A 13,316-nucleotide genomic window follows, 5' to 3' on the forward strand; every position below is an offset into this window, starting at 1 on the left:
TATTAAAATGAAAAAAAAGTGCATATACAAAAAGGAGAAGACATGGTATAGTGTCGTCCTCTCTCCTCTCCTCTCTCTCTCTGTTTCCATTAACATTTATATTTATAACTAAAATTCCTCAATCAACAATTCATTGAATACAGTTCAGGTAATACGTATTTGTAAAAGCAAAGCAGAAGATAAAATTTAAATGTCTCTAACAGACCTGATAAAACTATAGTATTTTACAGCATAATATGTCAATATTACTAGGACTGACATTATAGGTTGTCGGTATTATTCGAAGGGTGCTATTTTTTATTAAAATTAATATTCAGTGGGCACGGAATGTCAAAAAGTACAGAATGCCGAGTTCTACGGACAGGGACTCGATATGAAATTTCCAAAAATTTGTGGGCTTTCAATTAGGTTATTAACAATTTTTAAGAGAAAGCTTATATCCAATTATGATACGCCGAGTTGCGATATTTTAAATTTTATAAAAATCAGTGGACTCAGTCCTACTTGAAATCGAAACATTATTTAAAAAAATCTTATTTTCTAAGCAAACAGTTTTTAATATTGTATTCATACGACTTTAATTAAAATTATATCTAGAATAATAACGAAATTTTCTGACACTTTTTAACGTTAATAGAAAATCTGTTTTTAATAATTGTATTAACTTATTGAGGTGCTTAATCTATTAAGGTCTTTTTAAAGATTTATACCCGTATGCAGAGACAAAACTTAAGGTGAGGAAATTACATTCTAATTTCAAATGCAGAGAATAACCCGAAGGTGAAGACAATAGAATGTACTCTCCTCACCTTAAGGTTTGTCTCTGCATACGGGTATTATACTCTCTTGATCATTATTAATAGGTAAGTATACTATTATACCATCGGCAAAAATACTGAACTATGCGAACTCGAATCATTGACCGATATCATAAATATATACATTGAAAAGGAGTGGCCCGAGGTGTGAACTCCTGATGCTATAGAAGCAAAGTTCGACAGAAGTCACTAATTACAACAGATTGGCAGTGATTTGTCAGATAAGAGGAAAACCATCGCAAAGGAACTCCGTAAATTCCAAGATGTTTTGTCTTTAAAAGAAGGTTAAGATAATTTTCTCTATCAAATGCTTTCGCATAGTCAGTGTAGATAGCATCTACTTAATTTTTTTTTTTCAATTCAAATTGATTATTTTTTCTCGAGAGAAAATAAATTGAGTGAATTAAAATTATGGATGAAAAATGCAGATTTAAAAAACTCATTTTTTTAATGAATAGAATATACTTTTATTATTATTTTCTCATTTTTAGCGACAAAAAATTTGTGCTCTAATACGAACACTCATTTTTTAACTTTTTATCGTATTTTTCCAATAGCCTTTATTTCAATTTAAAATAAAATGTACACACACACACACGTAATGCCTTTGTGTTTATGTAATACATTTTTTTTTGTATTTGTAACTGATGTATACTTATTGTGAAATGCAAAGAAAAAATATAATGAAAAAAAAATTTTAAAATTCATCTTAGTTTTTAATTACTGGCCGTTTTCTAATAAAACCGTGCTGCTGTTCGGGAAAGTTTCATGACAAATGAGTATAGACTTGATCATAACCATTTTCCAAACATTTCTCTGAATACTGGAAGTATGGAAATAGTGCGATAATTCTCGATGGAATTTTTTCCCCTCTTTTATAAATGAGCACAATATTTTCTTTCTTCCCCGTGATGGAAATAATCCTTCGGATAGTGATTATGTAAAAATAAGAGTAAGTGGAAGAGAAAATTCATTAGCGCAATTACCTATGAACACTGGAGGTATCTGGTCGCTACCAGCGCCTTTATTTGCATCTAGCATTCAAATGTATTTCAAAACAGTGTCTTTGTTAATGCAAATGCTATTCAGATTATCATCTGCAATTACATTGCGTTGGGTATAATCTAAATCAAATGAACTATGTACTCTTGTTTCTCGGTCAAAATTGAATTAAAGTATTTAGAGAATGATTCACATTCGTCATAACCGTTTTCAATCATTTCACCAGCACCAGCACAAGTCATCACTTTTGGGATTGCGTTTTTTTAAAATATTTTTAATGTATCCCCAAAATCATTTAGTTTCTTTATTTATGTCGTTCTCTGTTTATAATATGAAGTTTCGAAAGCAAATTCCTTGAATTCTCTTTTGTCTAGACCTAAGAAGTTTTAACTCTCGATAATCCATATTACAGTTTGTTTGTTTCCATTTTTTGTGAATCTTACTCTTTTTTATTACGTTAATAAGGGAAGGGGTGTACCAAATGAGGTAATTTTTGTTTTTACTTATTGTTGTTGGAACCAAGTCTTTAATTCCTTCGTAAAGTGTGTGATAAAAACAAGGTAAAGCATAATCCGCGTTGATCTATCGTTATAATCTATTTATAAAAGATTTAGTTGTATAGCACAGTAATCCATTTTATGATATAGAAACACTGAATGCAAACGATCGATGAACCGATGAGTCGCTGTTTTTTCTAGTTGAACACTAATTGTGTGATGATTTGCTATTCTGCGTTACCAACGAAAAATCTGGACGCAATATCTTTAGATCTCTATTGCATAGTATTCGATCAAGGTTCCTTCCGTTTTCATTGAGAATGTGGTTGTATTGATCTAGACCTGTTAAAGCCTTCGCGTCAATAAATAAAGATAGTTCTGCATTATTTTAGTAAGATAAGAAAAGGCTATTATTTTATTTTTATTTATGTATTTTATAAAGGCAACAGAATACAACACAACAAAACATATCAAAACAACAGTCAGAGAGAATAATTTTTAGGTATAAAATGTCATTTTTGTTGTATTCCAATTATAGCTTAAATTAGTACTAGGTATGTCAAAACAGGGTGTTTGTGTGAGAAAGAGAGAAGAGAGGGTTGGAGGGTGTATATGTATGTGTGTGAGAGTGAAAGTGAAAGTGAGAGAGTATAATAAAAAAAAATAAAAAAAATGATGGCCCATTTTATTATTTAATTATCTGGATTAATGGGTGTCCGGCGTATTCACAAAAAAATTCACTAAAACATGTTCTGCAAAGTTAAATGCTTTGATGAAGAAACGCGCAGGCCACCAGCGCTCTTTTTTAATGGTTATTATAACATCTTTATTTTTTTCCTCATAACGATCTGGAAATATGACAATCCGGGTAACCGGAGTTCGGATGAACGGAGTTTTACTGTACTACTTTTATTTAAAAATTATGATTAAACAAAAGCCTCTGATAATCGTTACACAGTCGGTAATAAAATGATCACTTAAACCAGCCAATGACAGGTCATAAGCCCTGTAAATTGATAGATTATTGCGTTTTCCAATAATTCCTTCATCTCATTTGAGATATCAAAAAGTTATTTCTTTCATCTCTGTTGAGATATTTGTACTCACTTTTAAATATTGTACATCATAAATTGGTATTTAGGTGTATTCACAAATACAAAAATTACGTTTTCAAATTTTTTTTTCCCCTCTACAATTTTAACTTTATCCCTCACAGCATTTTATATTTCCGCCGACGCGACGCGACGATATGATCATTTTCTAAGCTCTATACGATGTGCATAATAAGACCTGTTTTTGTAAAAAAAAATCTCTAGGCTATTTATTTAGCACCATCAGAATTTTAACGGTAACACGAGGCCTACATAAGTTATGGAGTTATATAGTCATATAACATATGTATATACGAGTATAATAATATGATAACTATGGAAACAACGGCAATGCTGATCTTTTTCTCACATTTAAAAATTATTCGATGTTTAAGAGGAAATCACTCTTTTATCATTATTAAGTTGGTTATTAAAATGTATAAACTCTTTATAATGCAATAAAGGTAACTGCGTATGTATGTGCTTTGTATTATAGTTGATGTTTTACCTTTTCTATTACCAAGTTAATAAGTTCTGAGAATAATTTATCCATGTTTTATAATTATATATCTAATGTGTTCTACCGTGCAAGAGCTCTCGGGTTTAACATAAAATATTTATTTCAAAGGTGTTTTTACACCGAAATATTATAAACGTAGTAATGCAGAAAGCTGACAGTCATAGAAAAGTGAAACTGAGATAATGGCACTTTTATGAAAAGAGTAAATAATAAAATCAACACAACAGCTGGAATGTTTTTGGCTTTCACAAGTGATAAACAATGAATACATTGGTTTTTTTTATATTACAAACAAGAATCTAAATATGTATTTGACCAGTTTTAATGATTTTTGAAGTACCGTAAGATTTTTCTAGTGCTGTGGGTGTTTTCTGCAAATTGAGAAATGCCGTTTTTGTGATCGACCTATTTCATATTATTTAATTGAAATAAACGGCACTTAGTGCCTTTTACATCTTTGTTACAAATACAGTTAAATATACACACATGTAAGTATAATTATAAGTAATACAGAGCATTGAAAACAATATTATTAATTTACAAATTAAGAAAGTTTAAAAAAAATAAAACCAGTTATAGAATTGTCGATAAAAAATGATAATTTGGTATTAGAAGTACCTTGAACCAGTTAAAAAAAATTAAGAAAACAATTTTGAATATCACTAAACGATAAATAAAAAATAAAAAATAAAAAAGTATTATTTTAGTAACTAATACTCAGGTAAATAGTACAAATTTATGTATAAAAATATAAAATGATGTAAAAAAAAAAAATGATAAAGAGAAATATTTTGTACTTATAAATAAAATCAAGAAAAGAAACGAAAAAAAAACCACTAATAAAGATTAACAAATTACAACAGGGATGGAGAATACCTTAAATAAGGGAATATGGCAGTCTAGACATTTACAGGGCTTTTTACCTGTCATTGGCTGGTTTAAGTGGCCACTTTACACACTGTGTAACATTCACCACTCTGCCTATGTTTGAACATCCATATTTCTTCAGTTCTTCCATTTGTTGATTTTAGTGAAGTTAAAGAGCTGAAACCTTTATTGTTGTGAAGAGATTCATCTGACTGAATTATTTCACATACTAGGCAACGCCTGAAAACAAATTTTCAATTTTTAAACTTCTTCTTGGACCAGTTGGTTTAAAGAAGTTTAAATTTTCAGAAGGTGATTATTAAAGTTTTTTGTATTAAAATAGTCTAACTGTTTTTAGCAGAACCTAGAATTGACTTTACTGCACCCGATAACACCAATATCTCATGTTTTCAAAATTGTGGACTGGCTGCTTTCTGCATATTTACGTTCATTTCACAGTCCCTTGGCCCCGATTACAATAGGAAGTAAACAGAGTTATCTGAATATTTGTATGAAAATTTTAACGTTGTCGGTAACCTGTAATTTAACATGTTTAGAAAAGAAATTTGTATGCATATTCTATTTTTCATACAGATTCATTCATTATATTTAACATTATTTTACTTTGTAGATGAAATTGAACGTAAAAGAGTTTTTTTTAATTGTCCATATAGTAAAATCAAATTTTCTCTACAAAAATGTGTGTATTTGTATGATTTTTTCGAAACGTTTTCAATTACAGGTCACTAACGTTATTTAAAATATTTGTTAAACTGGGTTTTTTTCTACTTCATAAATTCACAAAAAATACAATTAGCTAGGGTAACTTTAAAATACTGAAAATACTTTTATCTTTTGAGTGCTTCGGGTACCTCTTTTTTAAATAATTAAGCGAAATTAGGTTAGAAATTTCTAAGGATAATAATTAAATTTGCCATTAAAATTCATTTAACCTTCACAAATTATTCTAAATCCGGTGGTAAATGACAAGAATGGCCTTACTCCAAATCCATTAAATATTAAATTTAGGTGTGTTTAATTGATCAAATAATTTTATTATTTTCACTTTTGTTTAAATACATGTTTGAAAAATGTCGAGGGTTTCTTAAAAAATACTTTAATAGTTAATATTTACACTATTTAAAGAGGGTTTAACTTAATATAATACATATTACGAGTTCATCTTCTCTAAGTTCCCTGGCAGGTATCCCCAACGTTGGCAATAACTCTGGCGAAGATCCCTCTGTCTTGTGCTTCCCTGAATATCTACTGCACCGCCCTGAAGCCAGTCCATCTCGAATATTACGCAGCCAGGACATTTGTCTTTATCCAGCCCCTCGGCAACTCTCAATCTTGCGCTTAAAAATACATGACATGTTACTTAATATAACCTATTTTCCTGTAATCTGAAATGAAGCATATACATTTCATAAGAACACAATGTATTCGTATATTTGGACCAGTGGTTTAAAACAATTCGTTACCTACTACATCGAATATGTATGTACTTTTAATACCATAATTCAGAGCCCTCCCCACACTAATTATTCTCAATTGTTTGTCAAAGTTAAAACCATTTTATTTCAACTTATATAAGCCTTGTCTTTCACTATGATTTTCTTGAGCTCAAGACTGTCATGAAGCATAAAACCGATTTCCTTGGCAAATAAAATTATCAAGATGCTGCCAATGAAGTAACCTATGAGCCATTAGCTACGGATAAAAGTAAGAAATGGAATAATTGTCGCGCTATTCCATTAGAAGAATATGGCCTGAAAAGTATTTTTTATTGAATTTTGATCGGGTCCTCCCTACGAGCGTTTTTAGATTAAATAATTCAAGTTAATTTTCGCAATCTACGCGTGACCGTATTTAATTTTATTTATCAATTTATCAGTTCATTGAAGTGGTTAATTAAAATACAACAAGATATTCAATGAAAAGCGTTCCGCTATAGAGTCCTGCAATAACGGAGCGATTCAGTATAATTTATTTGGTTATTTTTGGCAATGCCGTCATAAACTATTGATATAATAGTAGGTGGTTTTCACAGCAATATTTTTCGGTCATTGGATATCGGCGGATGAAGAATTAAGTTAGGTGTGGGAAACATTACCAGAACCCTAGGCGAGTGTCCTTGACTTGATGGCTTTCTACTATCAGGTAAAACCTCAAAAAAGGAAATTGAGTAGAGATAAGTGCACCATGTAATAGTGGTTGGCACGTTCGCCTACCATGCTGGAAGGTCCCGGGTTTGATTATTGAAATGGTTGACGCGTAGTACTGGTTTTCAATTGATGCTGATTCTTCACTAATATTTAATTGTACCTTAACTGGCACCTAAAGCGTAAAATTGTTCATTTCATACGTGATTTGAATGTCAAAAAAAGAAAGGGCGTCTCTGACATTAGTGGGTAGATTATTTTACAATCGAGCAGCTTACTGTAAAAGAGGAGTAAAAAAAGTTAGAGCGGTTAATGGGTATTGAAAGGGTTCTCTTGTTACTAGAACGTAGAGATAGCCCATGCTGTGATAGAGGTTGGATGAGCTCTCTCAGATAAACAGGCAAAGTGTGATTATTTAAATATGGTGAAGAAGTGATAGAATGTGAATGTTTCTTTTATGACTGATACCGAGTACGGAGCCATTGTAGTTGCGTGCGATATTCTGTTATGAGGTCGAATTTACGAAGATTAAAGATATAACGTACACAAACATTCTTCAATCGTTCCAAATTATCAAGTATTCAGAATTAGCATCTGGATAACATACATCTGCATAATCAAGAAGTGGAAGAAGTAAGCTCTGGACTAATGTTTTGCTCAACATTAATTGGCAAGAAATTCCCAAATCCTTTAAGTGACTGTAAACTGCCATTAAGTTTACGACTAACGTCGTTAACCTGATCGTGCCACCCTCAATGCTCATGTATTATAATACCTTAGTTTTTTACTGAAGTCATGAATGGAATTTCTGTGCCATTTATTTTGAAAATAAGAAGTGAGGGAAAATCCACTTTTGAATACACTTTTTTACTACCAACAATTATAATTTGGGTTTTTGTTATGGAGATATTTTGTCTCTATAAAAAAACAGTCAGTTAAAAAAGTGTCATAGTATGGTATTTAAAAAATATTTACTTCAAATCATCAACTAAGGTCCAATCGGAAGTGAAATATTTCAAAAAATAAAAATTATACGAAATGCGTCCATATTAGTGGATCCTATGAGAAACATGTGCTCGCAAACATAGTAAATTTACCCTACAAAAAATACGCTATTTGGATTGGTAGACATGAATTAAATTTCTACATAACGTTTAAAGAGATATTTGACATTGAAATAAATATTTGAGTTTGTATAAGTACACAATTTAATGCAGGTTCAGTTTTTGCACAAATTGAAGTAATTTAAGTTGGGGAAAAGTCGTATGAAAAATAATAAATCCCAATGTCGGCCATGGTCAAAAAATGTTTAGAGACTCTGCATTATATGCTATGCATGAAGCGATAATATGATGATAATAATTATTATTAGATCGTGCTCCATGCATATAAAAATTACACTTATTTCATTGTAAAAATAACAATAACCTATTTTACGATTTACATAATTTTATTTACTAATTAGTATGGTATATCATTTTTGAATGTTAGCTATGAAATGTTTATTACAATAAAGATAATCCACAATTAAGCTGTTTGTGCATTACCTATGTCATATATTGAATTGATAAAACATTATTTATTGTGAGGGAAGTCAGAACAAATTTGTAGCCATTGGTTTGCCAATATGTATGTAAGTGTAGATAATTGCGGATTGAATATTCGTTCTAAGGACCGGATACCGTTTTTTTTTATTCTTTCATTACCCATAGTTAAATTAAAAAAATAAAAAAACTTTTTCAAAATACGGTTAAAGTATTTATATTTTTATATTCTGAGGGCATTTTCGATATTGGAAGGCTTTACCAACATTTTTTATTCGTTTTAAAAATCACACTATTTAATATTTTCACCAATTTTGCGTTGAGATATTCGAATCAAAACTAGTACCTACCTAAATTGAAAATGCAATAAGTTTAATCTAACTTCTTAATAAACATTCTTCACGGTTACAAATATGACTACATATAATAGCTGTCACTCATTTCACGATGTCTAATTGTAAACAAAATAAAGAAATGAGAGTGTTTATGTGTGAAGAAGAGAGAAATGCGCTAATTACTCATCAACGGTTGTTTTATAAATTTTGTAATGTCCTTTGTAATACCTTAACCATTAAAATCTTTGTTACGAGTTCACAATCCAAATGAACATAGAAAAAAAATTAACTATTGCATTTTGCATATATTCTATCGCAATTTCAAAATGTTTATTGGCTGAACGATATTTATAAATTACATATTTTTGTAATATTATAGACATACCCAACGTTTTTGTATGCTATCGATTTAAAGATATTTATGAGTTTTTTTTATATGTATTCATAATATTAGAAATCTGGGCTACCATTGAGCCGTAAATAAAACATATCATTTATACCGTGTAAATCGTGTCGTATCTCGGCAATCGTATTATTAACCGGAAAACTGAATATTGTGGAAATTGAGAAACGGAAAATAACAGCTTTTCTACATTTTCATAACTATATTTCAACGCATGGACAAATCGATAGGATAACTGCAGCCCAGCAGTAATAATTAAATATGAATTTAAATTTCAGGCTTCCGTTTGTAATTTAATTGATTAGAAAACTAATGCTATGGAAACTTGAATGGATTTCAATTAACGAAATTTAATGTACAAATAAATACTATTAATCTTTCGTTTTTTCACGGGGGACTACTCAAGAGTAATAATGTGCCAAGCTGTAGAGTCGCCCAAACGTAGGAAAACCATTTTATGACTATTGGGTATTAAGTTAGCTACAGTTTGCAGCAAAACAATGGGCCGTACTCAGGTCGAGAATTTCCAAATGGATATTAATTTGCATTGTAAATATTTTAAAATATGTACCTGTGTATTTATTATTGCAGGGTTTTTCCAATTTTATTTTTCTATAATTCGCCTATATTTATTTTGCGTAACTAAAAATACATGTGTGTGTTTATTTTTTTATTTATTCATTTTATTCACAATATACTTATATATTAAAACTCAAACTTTATATGGATGCCTAGTGCGGCCCTGACATATTGCCCATAATCAACTGTCATTATCAAATCATGGGAAAATATTAGAAATCAATTACCTGTGAAAACTGTCTCCTTTAACACCTTTGACGCTCCTACTGCTGCAACCAAACATACTGCAATTCACCATAGTCGATTTTTATTTATTATAACGTAAATATCCAAGTTATTTACAAACAAAGCTAAAACAAGCTACGAAAGCATCCGATCAAACCGTTATGTTTATGTTGTCAAATAAAACAAAATGGCCACTAATTAGTTGCTAACCAACAAACCAACATCGCTTGCGTTCTATGAAACATAGTGATAGGGCTTCTCTCTAGGTTACGCATTATTACTCTGAGAGGGAGTATGGTTAATATTATTATGTCGGTATTAAAAATCTAAACCTACTGCTTTTAGTCATTGTTTACCTGTAAAACAATGTAGATACAAAGGCGTCTAGAATTGATTTATGACCATTTTTTTTGTCTAAATTCTGAAAGTTTAATTGATTAATTTAATTTGTACTCTGTGTCCCCCGTAGTGAGCGCGGGAAAGGCCAAACAAATATTCTCGTCGTTTAGCTATAAAAATCGAAGCAAACTAAGCCTGATACAAATTCTAACGTCCTGGAAAATACTGTTTTTTTTTTATTTTCCTTAAGGAATAACCCGCTAAGCCACTATTTAGAGGCCTGTAAGCAAGTAAGAAAGAAAGGGTATGGAAGAAAATTATATACCACAACACCCAGACCAATTGAGAAAAACATCTTTGATTGGTTTTTTTTCTTGCAACTGGCGGGAATCGAACCCGCGACGCCAGTTTCACAGTTGGTCGTTTAACCAACTGAGCCACTACGGCTGTCAAATGATCTTCAGAGCCCAAGTTTATTGCAACTGACAAAAACAACTTAAACTTTACTAGAAACACTCGCATCTAATAAATGAATGTACTTATACGTATATAACTATCGACATTTATTCAGATCAGGGCCCGTATAACGATGGGAAATTTATCTTCAATATTGTATCTACAACGTAAAATAAGGTTTTCTGAATGAAAAATAGAACATTTATACGATTTTTTTACACGACGAAGATACCTACTCTAAATTTTCATACAAATATTCACATTTTCGTACATTAATGTGGATTTTATTTTATACCGTCTCAATATGTACCGATGAAGATAGCGTTTGTAATCGGGGCCCATTGGTGGTATTCGGAATCTTCTCTAGCCCCTCTAGAGACCGGTTAATTTGGGGATTTTTATTTTTTGCATGCGTTTACACTTTGCTTCATATCTGGCAACATTGATGATTAAACTTCAAATAAATATGAACGCGTGAAATCAGTCATGATGATTTTCAACAATGTTTGATTATGTCCAAATGCTTGCAGACAGTAAAGTGGCCAGTGGCCACTTAAACCAGCCAATGACAGGTCATAAGCCCTGTAAATGCCTAGATTTCCATATTCCCTTCTCAAAAATGTTTTCCCTCTCTGTTGAAATAAATTTAAAGATGATCAACTCCCTAGAGAGAATATCCAGCCAGTCTGCAAGCATTTGGACATAATCAAACATTGTTGAATTACTACCTGGTAAAAGAAGAAGTATACAAATTGGAAAATTGTTTTCAGGCGTTGCCTAGTAGGTGATTTGGTTCAGCCGGATGAATCTCACCCACGTGATAAAGGTTTCAGCTCTTTTACTTCACAAAAGTCAACAGATGGAAGAGTTGTGGAAATGTGGATGTTCAAACATGGGCAGAATGGTGAATGTTACACAGTGTGAAAAGTGGCCACTTAAACCAGCCAATGACAGGTCATAAGCCCTGTAAATGCATAGACTTCCATATTCCCTTCTCAAAAATGTTTTCCCTCTCTGTTGAAATAAATTTAAATATGATGATTTTTATTTAGAACATTATTGCAACCTTAAGCATTAGCCAAAACACTTAATTATGTTGAATCGACCGAACCGAATTCGTTATTTTACGTTTTATAAACAGTTTTACAGGTACATCATTTACATCTACATCATCATTGACGTTTAATCATCAGTGTGGTACGTGTGGTCATTATATGAAGCAAAGCGCTGTTGTATTAAAAAAGTATGAATCCCTCACCAGTCTCTAAGGGGTAGAGAAGACTCAGAATACCACAAATTTAAGGGTGAGTTTTATCACCATACCTACTAAAAATAAGAATCATTAAACTGACCACTCTCTAAAGGGTAGAAGAGATTAAAAATACCACCCCAGGGGTGAGTCTTATCATCATACCTATTTTAAAATGAAAATAAAAACACAATAGTATTTATTTATTTGACGGACTTATGCAGTCCATTCTAACGATGGTAAATACAATTTCTTATAATAAATACAGTCACTAATAAAATAAAATACAATTAAATAAAATTAAAGCTAGGATAAAAAAAAAATAATACCTTAAGACAAGATCCGGTCTATCTTCGTGATTTTTTAAATCTAAAGAGACTTAAACCCAAAAAGTCCAGATCTTGTCTCGAGTTTACAATATAACACAATTTAAATCGAGTTGTGGTCCCGTGGCTAGTGTTACGGACTCACGGATCAGAGGTCAGAGGTTCGAATCCTACCCTACCTCAACTTGATATTCATTTTCTAATAGTGAGTTATTTACAACTCGTTAAAAAGGCCGGCAAATTGAAAGATTTGGGTAAATGACAAGAATGCTAATATTTGTTTTAAAAAAAAAAAAAATTATTAATTAAGGTATCGGAATTTAATAAAACATTATATATCCCGTCAGACATATGTAATTCGAATAGACCAAATATAAAAAGTCGTATTTATTATTTTAATTATCCATGTTGTAATCAATGTTATCATTATGCAGACGTGAAGTAGAGAAGGCCGGAAAGAAAATGTCCATTTCAATTAAGACCAAGTTCCGATCGTTTCGCAAACACAGCCGATTTCTACCGTCTTGATTCAACATCCAGTTAAATAAAGCCCGCGCTACTTTCTGTGGTCCACCGATTTTCGCCAGTCTCGTCTTGTCTGCCAAGATGCACAGCATCCGCACTGCAGGGCGTTGAACTCAGAGCTCGGATTTAATGACCCAAACGTCGACTGTAGAAAGTGGTCTGCGATGTATCGAAGTTCTAGCGTAGCACTATTGTAGAATAGTAGGAGAAACCTTTCATCATCCTTTCGTACCTACGCTGGACCCTTTTGTTCACTTCCGCCAATTTGAGAGGTAAGTAACGCCAGTTATTGCGAATGTATGTACTCGTATATAAACCGTTGCCAACGGTATATAATGATTTATGACACAAGTTACTTCTACTCATACTACTAAC

At 31.5% G+C, this 13,316-nt stretch overlaps 1 protein-coding gene across 4 annotated transcripts in view; it reads left to right on the plus strand.

Moving 5' to 3' along the window:
* LOC148280928 (ATP-binding cassette sub-family G member 1) overlaps window positions 1-13,316 on the plus strand; it is an 86,836-nt gene that overhangs the window by 33,076 nt on the left and 40,444 nt on the right. The gene's annotated exons all lie outside the window — the stretch shown is intronic.

This window comes from Micrasema longulum, unplaced genomic scaffold (genome assembly GCF_059751315.1).
Source record: "Micrasema longulum isolate JH-2025_06_02 unplaced genomic scaffold, ASM5975131v1 h1tg000511l, whole genome shotgun sequence".
In the NCBI taxonomy this organism is placed as follows: Eukaryota; Metazoa; Arthropoda; class Insecta; order Trichoptera; family Brachycentridae; genus Micrasema; species Micrasema longulum.